We start from the raw sequence: 13,525 nt of genomic DNA, 5'->3' as shown, positions 1-13,525 counted from the left end.
ATGTTTCAGAAACTTTATTAATTACAACTCTAATCTATAATTCTATGCTACAAATCTCTTTAGCAACCCTACTCTACAATCCTACTCTAAATTGGTAACAGAGATAACATCTTGACATGATTGCTAGTTCTCGTCTCCTAGGGTTAGGGTTAGGCTTAGGCTTAGTCTTGGGCTTAGGCTTAGGTTTAGACTTAGGTTTAGATTTGGGTTTAGGTTTAGGCTTAGGTTTTGGCCTAGGCTTAGACTTAGGGTTGGGGTTAGGGTAAGGGTTAGGGATAGGGTAAGGGTTAGAGATAGGGACAGGGTTAGGGTTTGGGTTAGCATTTGAGGTTAGGGTTAGGGTTTAGGGTTAGGGTTTAGGGTTAGGGTTATTCGTCTTCTTCACTGAGTTGATGAGTTGTGCCAGGATGAATGGTGGCTTGGCTGAAGTTACAAATGGATGCTGTCCACCGGAAAAAAAAATACAACAAAGAACAGTGAACCATTACTTTCCAAGCTCATTGCTTCAGGGATTCAATCAGGATAAATCAAGTTCCTGGAAAGACCCAGAAAAAGGAGCAATGGGACCATCTGCTCCCCAGTCATCCCCAGTGTGCAAGACCTTGCCATCACAGGCAAACCTGGTCCAGAATCCCACTCATCTGTTTATTGTGATTTCTTCTTCATGCTGGGATTTTTGCCCCGCCAGTGCTCTAGAAATGGTGCTTTCTGTCCCTGGGTTTTCTTCCTTTCAGGAAACTCCAATGACTCACATGGGTCCCTGCCTTTGAAAGACAGGCACTGTGCTGATTCCCACAGAGACAGAAAGCAGTGTCTACCTTTCCATGCCCTGCCCCTCGTGTGCTGGATGGCACCTTCCTTCCCAGCAGGGCCAGCCCAGTGGCACTGGGCCCTGCAGTTCCCTCTCTGCCACACAACCTGGCAGTAACCCTGGCACAGTTCCCGTCTGCTTGAGCGTGCCAGGCAGCAGATGGGGCTGGGACAAGTCCCTCCCAGCTGTCCCTGTTTGCGTGGCAGAAACCTCTAGGGGTGGGCTGGGGGGCACAAACCAGGGCCCCTCAGAGGCTCACAGTGAGCCCCCCACAGCCCCTCCTGCCCACAGCAAAAGTTCTGACCCCTAGGCTGGGACTGGTTCCTTGGGTTCCTCCACCACCATTTCATGTCCCTGTACCCCACATTGCTCTACTTCAATTCTTTGCCATTAGATAAAACTGAACACTCCACCAAATCACAAAAGAGGGCAACAGAAACCGTCAGAGGACAGAGTGCCTCTCCTCTCAGGAAATGCAGAGGGAGGTGGAGTTATTCAGTTTTGTGAAGAACAGGCCCCAGGGAGACTTTATTGCCACTTTCCAAGACTTCAGAGTGGCTTTGAAGAAAGTGGGGGACATCTTTTTTAACAGGGCCAGTTACAATAGGATGTGGACAAATATTTTTAAACATGAAGGGCATCTAATCAGAGGTCCAAGGAAGAACTTGTTTACTCAGAGCATGGTGCCACCCTGGCACAGCTTGCCCCAAGAGCTTGTAGGTGCCCCATCCCTGCAACCTTTCTGGCTCCAGTGACAAAGGGCTCTGAGCAACCTGATCTCTTTAAAGATGTCCCTGCTTATTGCAGGACACTTGCACCACAGGACCTTTACAGGGCCCTGCCAGCCCAGCCCAGTCTAGGATTCCTCACTGTTTTCATTTGAAGAGCACCAAGAATGGAGGTGAGGAGGAAGGGAGCGCATCTGATGCCTTGGACTTGAGTGGAGGAGGAGCCCATCCCTCAGAGCCTGTTTCACCTGCAGCCCCTTCCCATTTTACCTGCAGGAGCTCCTTGGCAGACCAGCGCCGCTCCTCGTCTGTCTGCAGGCAGCAGCTCAGGAAGTCACGCAGCAAAGGCGAGAGGAGCTTGGGCTGCCGCAGCTGTGGAGTCCCTACTGTGGCTATCAGGTGTGTAGCCTGGAGAAAAAGGAGACACCAGGCTCCACCTCCTGCTTTCACATCTCTAAGGCTCTCCCAGATCCCTTTGTTTAACCTCTGTTCTTCAGTGGCAGTTTCTGCCCTGGCAGAGACCCAGAGATGACTTTCCTTTACCAACCAAAAACCCAAACCCCGATGCAGCCACAGCTTTTCTAGCATCCTGCAGATCTTGCCTTGGCAGCTGATTTCATTGCCTGACCTAGTTAGTGGGAACTACATCAGCAAAAGGACATTTGCATCTCTGAGGATTCATGCCAGCTTGAGATGGTTTTTGGAAGAGGGACTGTGCTATACAAACTAATTTCAAGGGTTAGTACATGAAAGGCATCTCTGCAGTGCTTGTTGGTCCTTTAAGCGCATGTGCCCTAGAACAAAACTCATCAAGCTTTTTGTGCTGTTCTTGAAAACAATGGTAATTGGAAGAAAAGAAAGGAAATCCATCAGTTAATACCCAGGTAGGGAAACAAACATTTACAATCTCCTTTCAACACAGACACATTAAGATGCCTGCACAAATGTATTGGGATGAAAATGCCTGCTTGGGCACACAGGAGCCACCTGCAGCTCTGTCTCTCAGCAGTCTGAAAATTTCAGCTTCCCATTTTTGCAGCAAAAGAAAAATTGTCTAGGTCAGAAGAAGGAGAGGTTCCATCCCTATGGTTACCCTCCAGTCATTTGGCTACTCAAGACAATGCATAAATGGTAGGCCCATCCCAGAAAGTGCCAGGAAACAAATGGGAGGTTTTGGCAGGCTCTCCGCATCACCAGACTCTGGCTTGGTGACATGGAGAATGTTACTTGGGCTAGGAGAGAAACAGGGTCACTGAGTGTTTCAGCCGCACTGCACAAGAAGCAGAAGAGACTCTGTGCATTACACCCTCATGCCCATGTTTCCCAGTGAGAAGAAACTGCACACAGGGTTAGGTTCCTCTCTAAAGACCATGGTTTTAGAAACTTTGTTGGGTTTGGGTTTCCTTCCTTCATTTCTGGAAAGATAACAACAGTTTTAAGATGCTTTTTTCCTGTTATTAAGGCCATCTACACAGACAAAAGAACTGGAACCACTAACCCAAAGGAAAGTGTTGCCTGAGAACACTTTGTTTGTTTGGAGTTTGTTTGCATGTGGTAAGGCTTGATTTCCCCCACTGATGCAACCAAAACTACAGCAGATGCTGATGTGTTGCAGGGACATTTGTAGGAGGGGACCTTGGTGGAAGTAGTTCCAGCAGATGGCAATGGGATTTTGTCCAGTGGCACACAGGACGTGGGACAGGTGAGAAAGACGGTGGGATCAGTGAGTATTTGCTCCTTACCGTGCCAGAACTTTCACTCAAGTAAGGAGGTTCTTGTTCTATCATTTCAATTCCCACAATTCCAAAAGACCATATGTCCACTTTGGGGCCATATGGTTGACCTGTCACCACTTCAGGCGCCATCCACCAAGGAGTCCCGGTTAGTGAGCACCGTCTGCTCTGCTCAGGGGTGAGCTGAGTAGTGAGGCCAAAATCAGCTGAGGAGAAAACAAAATACTGGTTTTATCTGAATTCTGTGCAATTAGGAAAGCAAGCAAAAGAATTCCCCAGTAGAAGTTTGAAAATGTGCCATTGAATCTCCTGGCATTGGTGACTTTAAAAATCCCCCCATTTTTTACACTGCCTCCAGCAGTGGCTTTTGTTCTTTGGAAACTTTAGACTTGTAACTCCCTCCCTCTGGAAGGGACACACACAGAGCAAGGCCACTCTTGACTGCTTGTGGCTCCTTCTACCTCTGTGCACGTTGCAACTGTGCCCTCAGCTTGCAGCAGGGGTCCCTGCACTGCCACCAGCACCATTTTTGGGGAGCTGGCTATCACTCCAAGCAGCCCCACACCCACATCCCTGGAATGCTGCACCTGACCAAGAATATACTGACCCAGCTTGACAGAACCGTCAGTTCTGAGAAGGATGTTGTCACTCTTCACATCTCGATGGATCACATTGTTTGAATGAAGAAAATCCAGTCCCTGCAGGCACTGAGCGAGAAAACAGAAACAGGAGGGCAAAAATGAGTGATGTGATTTCATCACACAAGAAAGGAAACAGCTCCAAAAGATTCCCTCTCCAGGGGAGTGGGGAGTAATGGCAGAAGAGTAATGGCCACTGAGAGGAAGAGCTTACTGCTCCAACACCTGCAGAGCAGGACCTTTCTGAGGAAAGGCACGTCAGCTTTTGAAAGAGCAACAGCACCTGCTGTTGCAGGCTGTCCCCTGCCAACCAGCCAGGATGACTCCTGCTGCAGTGCATGTGCTCAGAAGCAAAGAGCATTCTGGCTGCACTCCTATCCTTTTTAGCTGAGGACTGAGAGAAACGAGTCTCTCTCTTTTTTCTTTGCTGTTTGTTTCAAATCCTGCCACCAGCCCCTTTGCTCTTACAGGCAAGGAATGCAGTGAAGACAGACTCCAGGCAAACATTTAGAGAGGCAAGGTGGAGATCAGCAAATACAAATACAAGAGACAGAGCGAGAATACAACAGCAGGAGATGAGAGTACTGGCACTGAGTACAGGGAGTGCAGGGGCACTGGCAGGCCTTTCACTTGAGATGCTTTTACTTGCCCATAGAATAGCAGCACTACAGAAACAAAGCTTGGCACAGGAAACCTCTCCTGTTCTGAGCCCCTGTTTCCCAACAATCCTGCCCAAGGCCTTGGAAATACAGCTGGGATTGCTGACCTCCCAACTGATGGCTGCTGTCTCATCTTCAGACAGGCAGGTCTGGCTGATGATATCGGTCAGGACACCTCCATCCATGTACTCTATAACCAGCAAGAGTTCCTCGCCCAGAAGGTAGCTGAAAGAAGGAAACAGGGGGTAGAGATGAACATGCATGGCTATGTTGATTTTTTGCTTCCAGGTTTCTTATTTCCAGATGCCTTTGTGACAAGGACAGAATCAAAGGAATAGATATTCCCTCTTGGCTGTGCATTGTTTGCAATCTGTGCAGTCTCAAAGAGAAAGACACATCTGTGAAAAAGGAGATGGGCAGCAAATGAAAAGTGCAGTTTAGAAACAGCCCAGATAAAAAACATTTCAGGCATGGTGTTTCTGGAAATAAGCACCTAGTCTTCCTGACATGCATAGCAATGGCAAAGAGGGACAACAATCCAAGGGAAATCCACTTTAGGATGGTTCATCTGCACTTAAGAAACTTTAAAAAATCAATCCCGAATAAATGTGGAGGCAGTGAACTTTGAGGCTATTGAGTTAGGAAGATACAGCTGATCCAGGTATTGAATAATTTTGGAGTAATTATCAAACTAGGTGTGCCAGGGAAGACTCATGTAGACAAGATGCACTCTTCTCATCCATTGGAGATGAGTAGAGAAATATGAATAAATAAAAATTAACAGCTCACTTGCTGCCACTGACCAAAGTGGGTTTTTAACCTCTCATGTTTGCAATATGTAAACACACATCCATGGGATAAGACCATGACCTCTCACCTGTCTAAATAATTCACAACATTGGGACTCCTATACTTCTTCATGATCATTATTTCATTAAAGGTTAGCTCCTTCCTCCTCACTCCTTGAAGATTTATTTTTTTTATTGCCACCTAAAATGACATTGAAAATCAGTAACTTGGGAGGTTGTTGGCACAAGACCACAAGGCACATGGAGTGAGTGATTTTGCAATGACACAGATGAGCTGTGCCAAACTGCCTTGTGATTAGGCACTGCAGTAATCAGGAACTGACATTCCAACAGCCCATTTCTCTGCTCCCTTGGGAGCCAGTTACAGGACACATGGGGCCACTGACATTTTGCCTTGACCATTTGGTAACAGCGGTGTGTCAGCTATCACCCACAAACCTCTGACCACACTCTCTGCTTCTTTGTATGGGACTCAGAAGAAGGAATCCGTGCCTTGATACTCTGTGGATACATCTTGGGCTATGGGCAGGGCTTAGGGCTTTCAGGGACGCCTTGCAGGTCTGTCCCTATGTGCAGTTCCCAAGTGCAGCACTGCAGGTGGCTAAGGAACTACCAGTAACTTTCAGATAGATTTGCTGGTAGCCAGAAATGAGAATCCAGGACTCTGAAGCTGTAGCCCCAAAGAGCAGTGAGGTGCTCGCAGGCACCACCTTTGTTTTAGCAATGGAGAGCGAGTGAGCGCGTCCTTCTCTGAAAGGAACCATTGCCCTCCATGCCTTCCTTCCGGCAGCTGAGGAGGACAAAGTCCCAAATGTGTTTTGTGGGCTGGCACTGGTCTGTGCTTCTTATGCCTTTTCAGCACAGCTCTGCCCAAAGCTCCAGCCACAGCTCACACGAGAGGGGAAAGCCCTCGAGTGCAGCAGAGCCTGCGGGGGCTGTTGACGTTTACCTCTCCTCCTGTGGCAGTGTCGAGTGCTCTGTAAACATCTCCAAACGTCCTAGAAACAAAACAGAAGCAGAGAAAGGAGAAGCTGTTTAGATCTTGCAGTGAAAGCCAGCCCACACAGGAGATCTCTGCTGGAAGTGTCAAAACCTGCGGGATGCAGGAGGACTCTGCCAGAAGGCAGATGATGCATTTTCCTCTCAAGTGCATGGGCACTGGGCCTGTTCCTGAAGCACTGGGGTTCAACTTCTAAAGGGAGTTTAGTCTTTCCTCTTGGGTTTCACTTTCTAAATGGTGTGGTTCCTATCCTGACCACAGAGTGTTTTCTTCTTCAAACCAGGGGAAAGAAGTGTTCCTGGGAACTGTTATCTCACAACTTTGATAGGGCGTAATTTGCTCTTTCAGGCAAGCAAGTTTCTTCTCTTTTCATTAGTGTGCCAGTATGATTTTGAGACATACAAAAAATGCTAAAGAAATTAACACAGAGCTGTCCCACACTTGAGAGACAAGGAGACCTTCCAGGTCCTATTCCTTGATGCAGGCAAGACCTCGGTAGCAAGGCATCTCTGACAATGCCTTCTGAGCCCACTCACAAATTCTGAGCAGCATTGAGAGATGGGACAATCTAGCCCCAGTGTGTGAACATCTTTGCAGCTGGCCTGACTTCACGCTGGATAGACATTCCACCAGAAAAACACCTGGCCCATGGTTGTGCAGGAGTAACTGCTGTTGGACTCACCCGCTGCCAAGATATTTCAGGAACGTGTATTTCACCAGGGGATTTTCAGTGGGGTTCACCACTCTCCCTGAGGGAAACAAAATGCAAGATGCTGAATTTAAAGCAGAGATCCCAGCTTCCAGGAGATACAAAAGGCAGCCCCAGCGCCTGGAGCTCTGAGCCCTTTGTGGTCAGCTGGGTAACAACGACCACAACCAGACAGACAGCTCTGCAGCACAAGTGGCCAGCACAGAGACTGATTTGTAGAGTCTTTTGAAGAGTTCTCTTGACAGGAAACAAAGCACAGGGACGTGCAATCCCAGGAGAGGAGGACATCTTCCCCACCTTTCAGCAATTTGCAAAAGGAATTCCTTCCCATTTGTACACCAGAGCAGCTCAAGCTGTAACTGATCCCAAAGGGGCTTTCAGCATCAGGAGCCTGACCTGTTTATGAGCAGGCTGAGCTCAAAGATGCCCCTCTCCCAGCTAAGGAAGGCTCCAGCCTATGCAGTCCCTCCAGCCCTCAGGGACAGGGCAGCTGGCACAACAAAGCTGGCAAAGCCCAAGCATGAGCACTGACAGGCACTGATGGGAAGAAGCCAGAGTGAGCCTGAGCCCCGGACAAGCTGTTGCCCCCATTCAGGACACAACAGGATGGGCTTTGAGATCAGCCACACTGAGGCACAGATCAGTGCCCTTTTTGTCCCAACAGGTGATGGCAGACACAGAATCCACTGGGCTCTGGTCTCAGCCCCACCAGGTCTTATCTGAGAGCACAGCACTGGCAGCTGTTACGGGCAAGAAGCAGATTCATTGGGTTGTGATGCAGAATCACAAAGGGCTTGATGTGTTTTCCTAGAGACTGATCTCAGCAGGGCCTGGGCCAATGGGTAGGATTCTAACAGTCATGGGAAAGAGTGGGAATCAGGTATGGAAAAGTGCCATGGATCCGAGGGATATACCATGGCTGGGCTGGAGGCTCTCTCCTGAGAAATGCCTGCAGTACACTTTTCTCTGATCACGCCACTTGAACGTGTCTCCTGGACACATCTTGATAAGCATAAAACTAGAAGATTAAATAAAGTTTGTGTGGTGGTTTTTCTTTGGGGGCACATGGAAAATACCTTGTGCTCTCTATTTGTCCTGTAACCTGATGTTCTTTCAAAGTAGTTCTTATTGACAAAAAGATAGCATTCTCTTATTGACAAAAATATAGCATTGTCATGAAAATAAACTGCAGATGGAGTAGTGCTAACAGTAACAGTCATAAAAACAACATCAGTAAGACATGGGGTAGAAGGGCTCCTTCAGGATGGAGAAAAACACAACAAAAAACCCCCACCCAAAATGAACAACACAAAAGCAATTCCCCCCCCCCCCCCAAAAAAAAAACTTCCCAACCAAAAAGACAAAACTCCAAAGCCAGTCCCTTTCTGTGAAGTTTTTTTGCTCTAATGACTGGTTGGAAGTCAGGAGTCTAAGGAGAATTTAGGAAGCTAAAAATTCTGTTCAGTTTGGCCATTAGCACACAGGACTTGCCTAGATCATTTGCTAGGTCACAGCCTTCTGCAGATCCAAGAACAATCCCTGCTTCAGCCTTTAGCAGAGAGGGAAGCTCAGGCAAACCCAAGCCAGTCCCAGGTGCCCTCAGAGGCAGCAGGAACACCCAGAGCGCTCTTGCTGCCTCGGAGCACAGCACTGCCTCTGGGGAGTCCTGAATGGCCCTGTGACACCAAGCTCAGGAGGAGCCTTTGGTACAGCTCTGCTGACACCTGCCCACAACACACTGTCCCTCAGATAAGAAACACCCCAGACGCACCCAGCAGCTCCAGGTACTCCTCCTCAGTCTCCTGTTCCCAGGATCTGCCCGAGCCTGAGTTCCCGGGTTTCACAGAAGGGCTTCCTCGAGGTGATGCTGCTGCGGCAGCAGGTTCAGAGCCCATGATGTGCTGGACCTGGAGCATTTCTGGTGGGCACTGCTCCTGTGCCTCACTCCTAACTTGGGGTCCTTCATTGCCAGACATTGGCTGGAAGTCTTCGCAGGCTGCCCGGTGAGATGTCAACACTTGCACCTCAAGTCAAACAGAACAAAGCAGTCAGACACTACAGCTTGTCCCTGTCAGGCAGGAGTCATCGACTGTGAGGAAAGGCAAAGAACAGATTGACAGGGGATACAACAGCTTGTTTCAATCCTCCATCTGGGTCACCATGTTCCACTGTAAAAACACCTCAAGAAAAAAGGAGAGCAGGAACAGGCCAGCAGGAATCAATTTGGATGACTGCTGGCCAAAAGGCCAAAGGACATGTTTCACTGTCCAGGGCAGCAGTTGAGATTCAGCAGACCAGGAAATGTCCTTCAGAGTGACTGTGATACACACACTACAGCAGCATAGCACTCCATGGCATCACCCCACTCCCTGCTGCTCTGCACTGGAAAAGCAAGAAGGGCAGAAACCACCAGATTGGTGACTGCAGTGGCTGCATCCCTCTTTCACTCACTTGGTTTTGCAGAGACTGACGGAAGCGATTAAGTTTCTCTCTGAAGATTTTAATTTCTTCCTCCAGCCGCTTATGCCTTGCCTTGATCATACTGTGAGCTGTCTGAAGCTCTGCATCCAGCTGTTCCTTCATGTTCTCTAACAAACAAAAGAGAGGACATTTCATGAGTGGAGTGGCTGCCACTCTTTCATTCACCTGGTTTTGTTGATCACCCCTCTGCTGATGGAGATTCTCCTCTTGAATTCTTCCCATGTCTTCCTTGTTCTTTCTCTTCACTGCCATGATGTCACTCTGAGCTTTGGGCAGCTCTGCTTGTGGCTCTGCCTTGATGTTCTGTACACACAAAAGCAGAGTAAGTGACTGGGAGCTGCCATCAGGCTCAGCTTTTTCCTCTTGCAGCCTCCAAATCACATTTATTCAGCCACTTCTTTCTGCTTCCCTCCCCACATCAGCCTCCATTGCAAACCTCCTGTCCCAGGGCTGATCTCTGCAGATTGCAAGGCTCTGTGCTTCCAGTGCCTGTGGGACTCCTGGCCTCCTCCGTCCCAAGAGCTCTGGTTTATGCCCCTCTTCCTGCCCTTTACTCTGTGCCGTGGCCAGTGAGGCTTACCTGGCCATTCTCCTGTGGCTCTTCCACCTGCTGCCTGAGCTGCTCTTCCTGCCCTCGGGCAGGGAACAGCTCTCCCTGAGTCTGGCATGGCATCTCAGATGAGGCAGTGTGCTCCTGCTCTTTCTCTAGAAGCACCTGCACAGAAAGCAAGAGAAGATGGGTTTCAACTTCCCACATGCCCTTTGTGGGCCAAGACTCAAAGGCTGCTGGGCTCACACGCTCCCAAAGCACTGTGCTGCTGCTCTCCTGGGTCGTTCTCTGCCCAAGGGGAGGCACAGATTTCAAAGTGACCCTGGCCCTACAATCAGGGGCCATCTGGGACTGAAGCTCCAACAGCCTCTAAGGCAGCTGACAGGGAAGGGGTGGCATTTGTCAAGGGTCTGGTGAGCGCCTCCCTCTGCTTCTGCCATGTCCTGTTTGTCTTTCAGCAGTGACTGACACCCCGCCCTGGCCCACAGCTCCATCCTGGCTCTGCAGGGGCTTCCTGGGTGAGCTCACTCCTTGTGAGAGACACTTCTGGGGTTCACGTTCTCTTCAGGCCTGCACCAGCATCCTCCTTCCTGACATCCACACTCTTGTTAGAAAACCGGGTCATTCAGGAGATGAGGATGCATGCAAAGATCTCTGATGGAAGTCAGAGAACCTCTGTGGCCACCTCAGTATGTGGAGGAGGATCAAGGTGTTTCTTCTCCCTCTTTTGTCAACTGAGAATTCTGACCAGCAGTAACAGAGTTTCTCATAAGGCCCCATTAATGAATGCACTTACACAGCCCTGGGGATGCCAGTGAAGGAAACCCTGTGTTATGTAATGCGTGTATGAGCAAAGTCACAAGACCCCAGCTACAGCATGGGATAGTTCCACTCCCTCAGGACATGCAAAAATTTAAAGGATAAAAAGAAGGCTTCAGGTCAGAAAAGGCTGGAGTAGGAAAACATGAGGGGAAAAAACAACCATCTCTGGATGGGGAAACATCTCTGCCTGCTCAGGATCAGTCAATGGAACTTGTCTCTACTCCTCTCCTGAAGGGATGCCTTTAGGTGAGCTTTGCATCTTCCATTGCTTTGGAGCAGAGCCAGGAAGATTCAAATAGACAGCTAGATAGACAGATCTCACTTTTATAATCTCTTTTTACTGTGCTGTGGTATTTACATTCTTTGAACACAGAGAGATATAGTGCTCTCTCCTAGGTTTTTTTAAAGGGAAGATAGTGAGAAACTTAGAGAAGAAGAGAAAACAATTATTATCTCTACTGGCTGTTCTTGTTGTTTAGTACATGTAGAATGTGTTCTAGTGATTGTTTACTGAAAGTGATTTGTTAATTGGATTTTAGTGGTAGTTGTTTAGCTTGATTAGCTAATTAGATAAAAGCTGTGTTGTGACTGGCAGGAGACAGTCATGAGTTTTTCTTTAGTAGCTTTTTAGTATACTATCTCTTTAGTATAGTTTTAATATACTACTAGTGAATTATAACATAGCTTAAGAAAGCATTTGTTTAACCTTCTAAATCATCGAGTCAAAGCACATTATTCCCCACATGGGGGTCACCCTAAATCAATACTGTCCTTTCTGTCACTACACACATCAGCACTCGGTAGCAGTGCCCCGATCAGCAGCCATCCTGAACTTACTCTCCTGTTGCTTCAGTAACCCACACTCTTGGGGAATCTGGAGTGTGTGGGTCCTTATGGAATGCAATCAGACCCAGAGCAATGCACTGGGAACTGCACTCTTTGTGCATCTGTGCTCGGGCAAGTTCTTCTCTTGGACTTGACCACACTGATGGTGCTAAAGTGGCTGGAATCAGAAATGCAGCCCAGCCCCTCCAGCTCCTCTAATCTCTGAGCACCATCTGGAATGCAAGGGCATTGATTTCCTGGTCAATTCCCAAACACAACACACACTGATTCCCTGGGCTGCCAAAAGACACGGGAGTAATTAACCTGAAAGTGATGTGTTTCTGCCAGTGCTGAAAAAGGGCAGGAAAGACTGAGAAAAAGCTCCCTTTCTCCCTGGAGAAGGAGAAATTACACAAGACTTTTCCTTCTAGCAAACAAACAAACAAATAAACAAACAAAATATGAAAGTGTTACCTACTCCAGTGTCTAAAGCACTTGGATGCAGTCAAGGGATGTTTGGCAGGGAAACAGCCCCTGTGCTGAGCATTGGCTCTATGGATCTAAGGCAGGGATCTATGGAAGTCTGCCTGAAGGTCCCTCAAGAGCCCCCATTGTCCAGGCTAAAGCTCCCTCAGCACCTCCTCCCTGGCCTTGTGCTGCACCCCTTGCCCAGCTCCCCTGTCCTTCTGTGCACACGCTGCAGCCCCTCCATGACTTTCTGCTTCCCAGGGCCCACAGCTGCACACAGCACTCCAGCTGTGGCCGCAGCGCTGCCCAGCACAGGCCACGCTCACTGCCCTGCTCCTGCTGCCCCACTGCTGCTGGCACAGCCACCGTGCCCTTGGCCTGCTTGGCCCCCTGGCCCCACGCTGCCTCATCTTCAGCTGCTCACGGCCACCAGCCCTGCGTCCTTTGGGCCCACGCAGCTCCCCAGACACAAAGGTGCCCATTGCACTTCAGATACAGCAGGCACCATTGCAAGGTGTACATCCTGGGTTTAGCATTACAGGACAGCAGTCAAGGACTTGCAGCTTTGCTCCCACTCTAGGCTCCAATGAAGTTTTCAAAGCAAACTACACAATAGAAGGAATCAACAGACACATGCAGTGTCTGGTTTTTGCCTCAGAAGAAGGGTTCAGAACTACTCCCTTTGTTTCTTTTGCCACACTAGACAAGAATGGTCCCCCTCAGTTTCATGGACAACACAGTCATCTCCTTGCAGCTTATCAAAGACCAAGAAACAGGCAGACTCAGAGCACCTATCTGCTCTGCTACCGGCTGCTCTGCCTGAAGAGGCAAAAGAGCAACCTGGCAACAAAGGCAGCAAAATCCCTGACTTCAAGCAGCAACTCTACATCCCCAGTGTGTCTCTGAAATACTCCCAAGTAATCACACCCAAGAAGTTTGTGGGGACAAAGCACCACCAAGAGTTTTTGTGGTCAGATCAACATTTTTTTTTGCCTGCAGCAACTTGGCCAGTCTGTGCAGGGGGTTGGGTCTCTCCATGCCACAGTGTCCCCTGTGCATCCAACAAGGCTGAGCACAGTGTCTTTGACATGCTCCCTGCTCTGGGATCAGGGAGCCTTCGTGCTTCAGGCTGGCCCCTATCAAAATGCCAGGAAGCTGGTGCCTAAACGTGACAGACCAAAGCCCATTGTCCAGCTGTCACAGTCTGGGGGCAATCACCAGGCCCTGGCAGGACTCCAGCACTCAGCATCCTCAGCCAGCAACAGCAAATGCTGGCTGGTCAGAAACGTGCA

The 13,525-nt window shown here is 49.0% G+C and overlaps 1 protein-coding gene and 1 long non-coding RNA gene across 2 annotated transcripts in view; both read right to left on the bottom strand.

The window, feature by feature from the left end:
• LOC141730023 (serine/threonine-protein kinase pim-1-like) overlaps window positions 1–13,525 on the bottom strand; it is a 354,289-nt gene that overhangs the window by 157,696 nt on the left and 183,068 nt on the right. The gene's annotated exons all lie outside the window — the stretch shown is intronic.
• Window positions 387–3,399, bottom strand: LOC141730082 (uncharacterized). Its single transcript, XR_012581536.1, has 3 exons — window positions 3,282–3,399; window positions 1,810–1,947; window positions 387–442 (listed from the first exon to the last, which is right to left on the bottom strand). It is a non-coding gene; the product is annotated as an uncharacterized LOC141730082 (long non-coding RNA).

The sequence above is a fragment of the Zonotrichia albicollis genome, chromosome 9 (genome assembly GCF_047830755.1).
Source record: "Zonotrichia albicollis isolate bZonAlb1 chromosome 9, bZonAlb1.hap1, whole genome shotgun sequence".
Classification (NCBI taxonomy): domain Eukaryota; kingdom Metazoa; phylum Chordata; class Aves; order Passeriformes; family Passerellidae; genus Zonotrichia; species Zonotrichia albicollis.
This window is presented reverse-complemented; position numbering and strand designations above follow the sequence as displayed.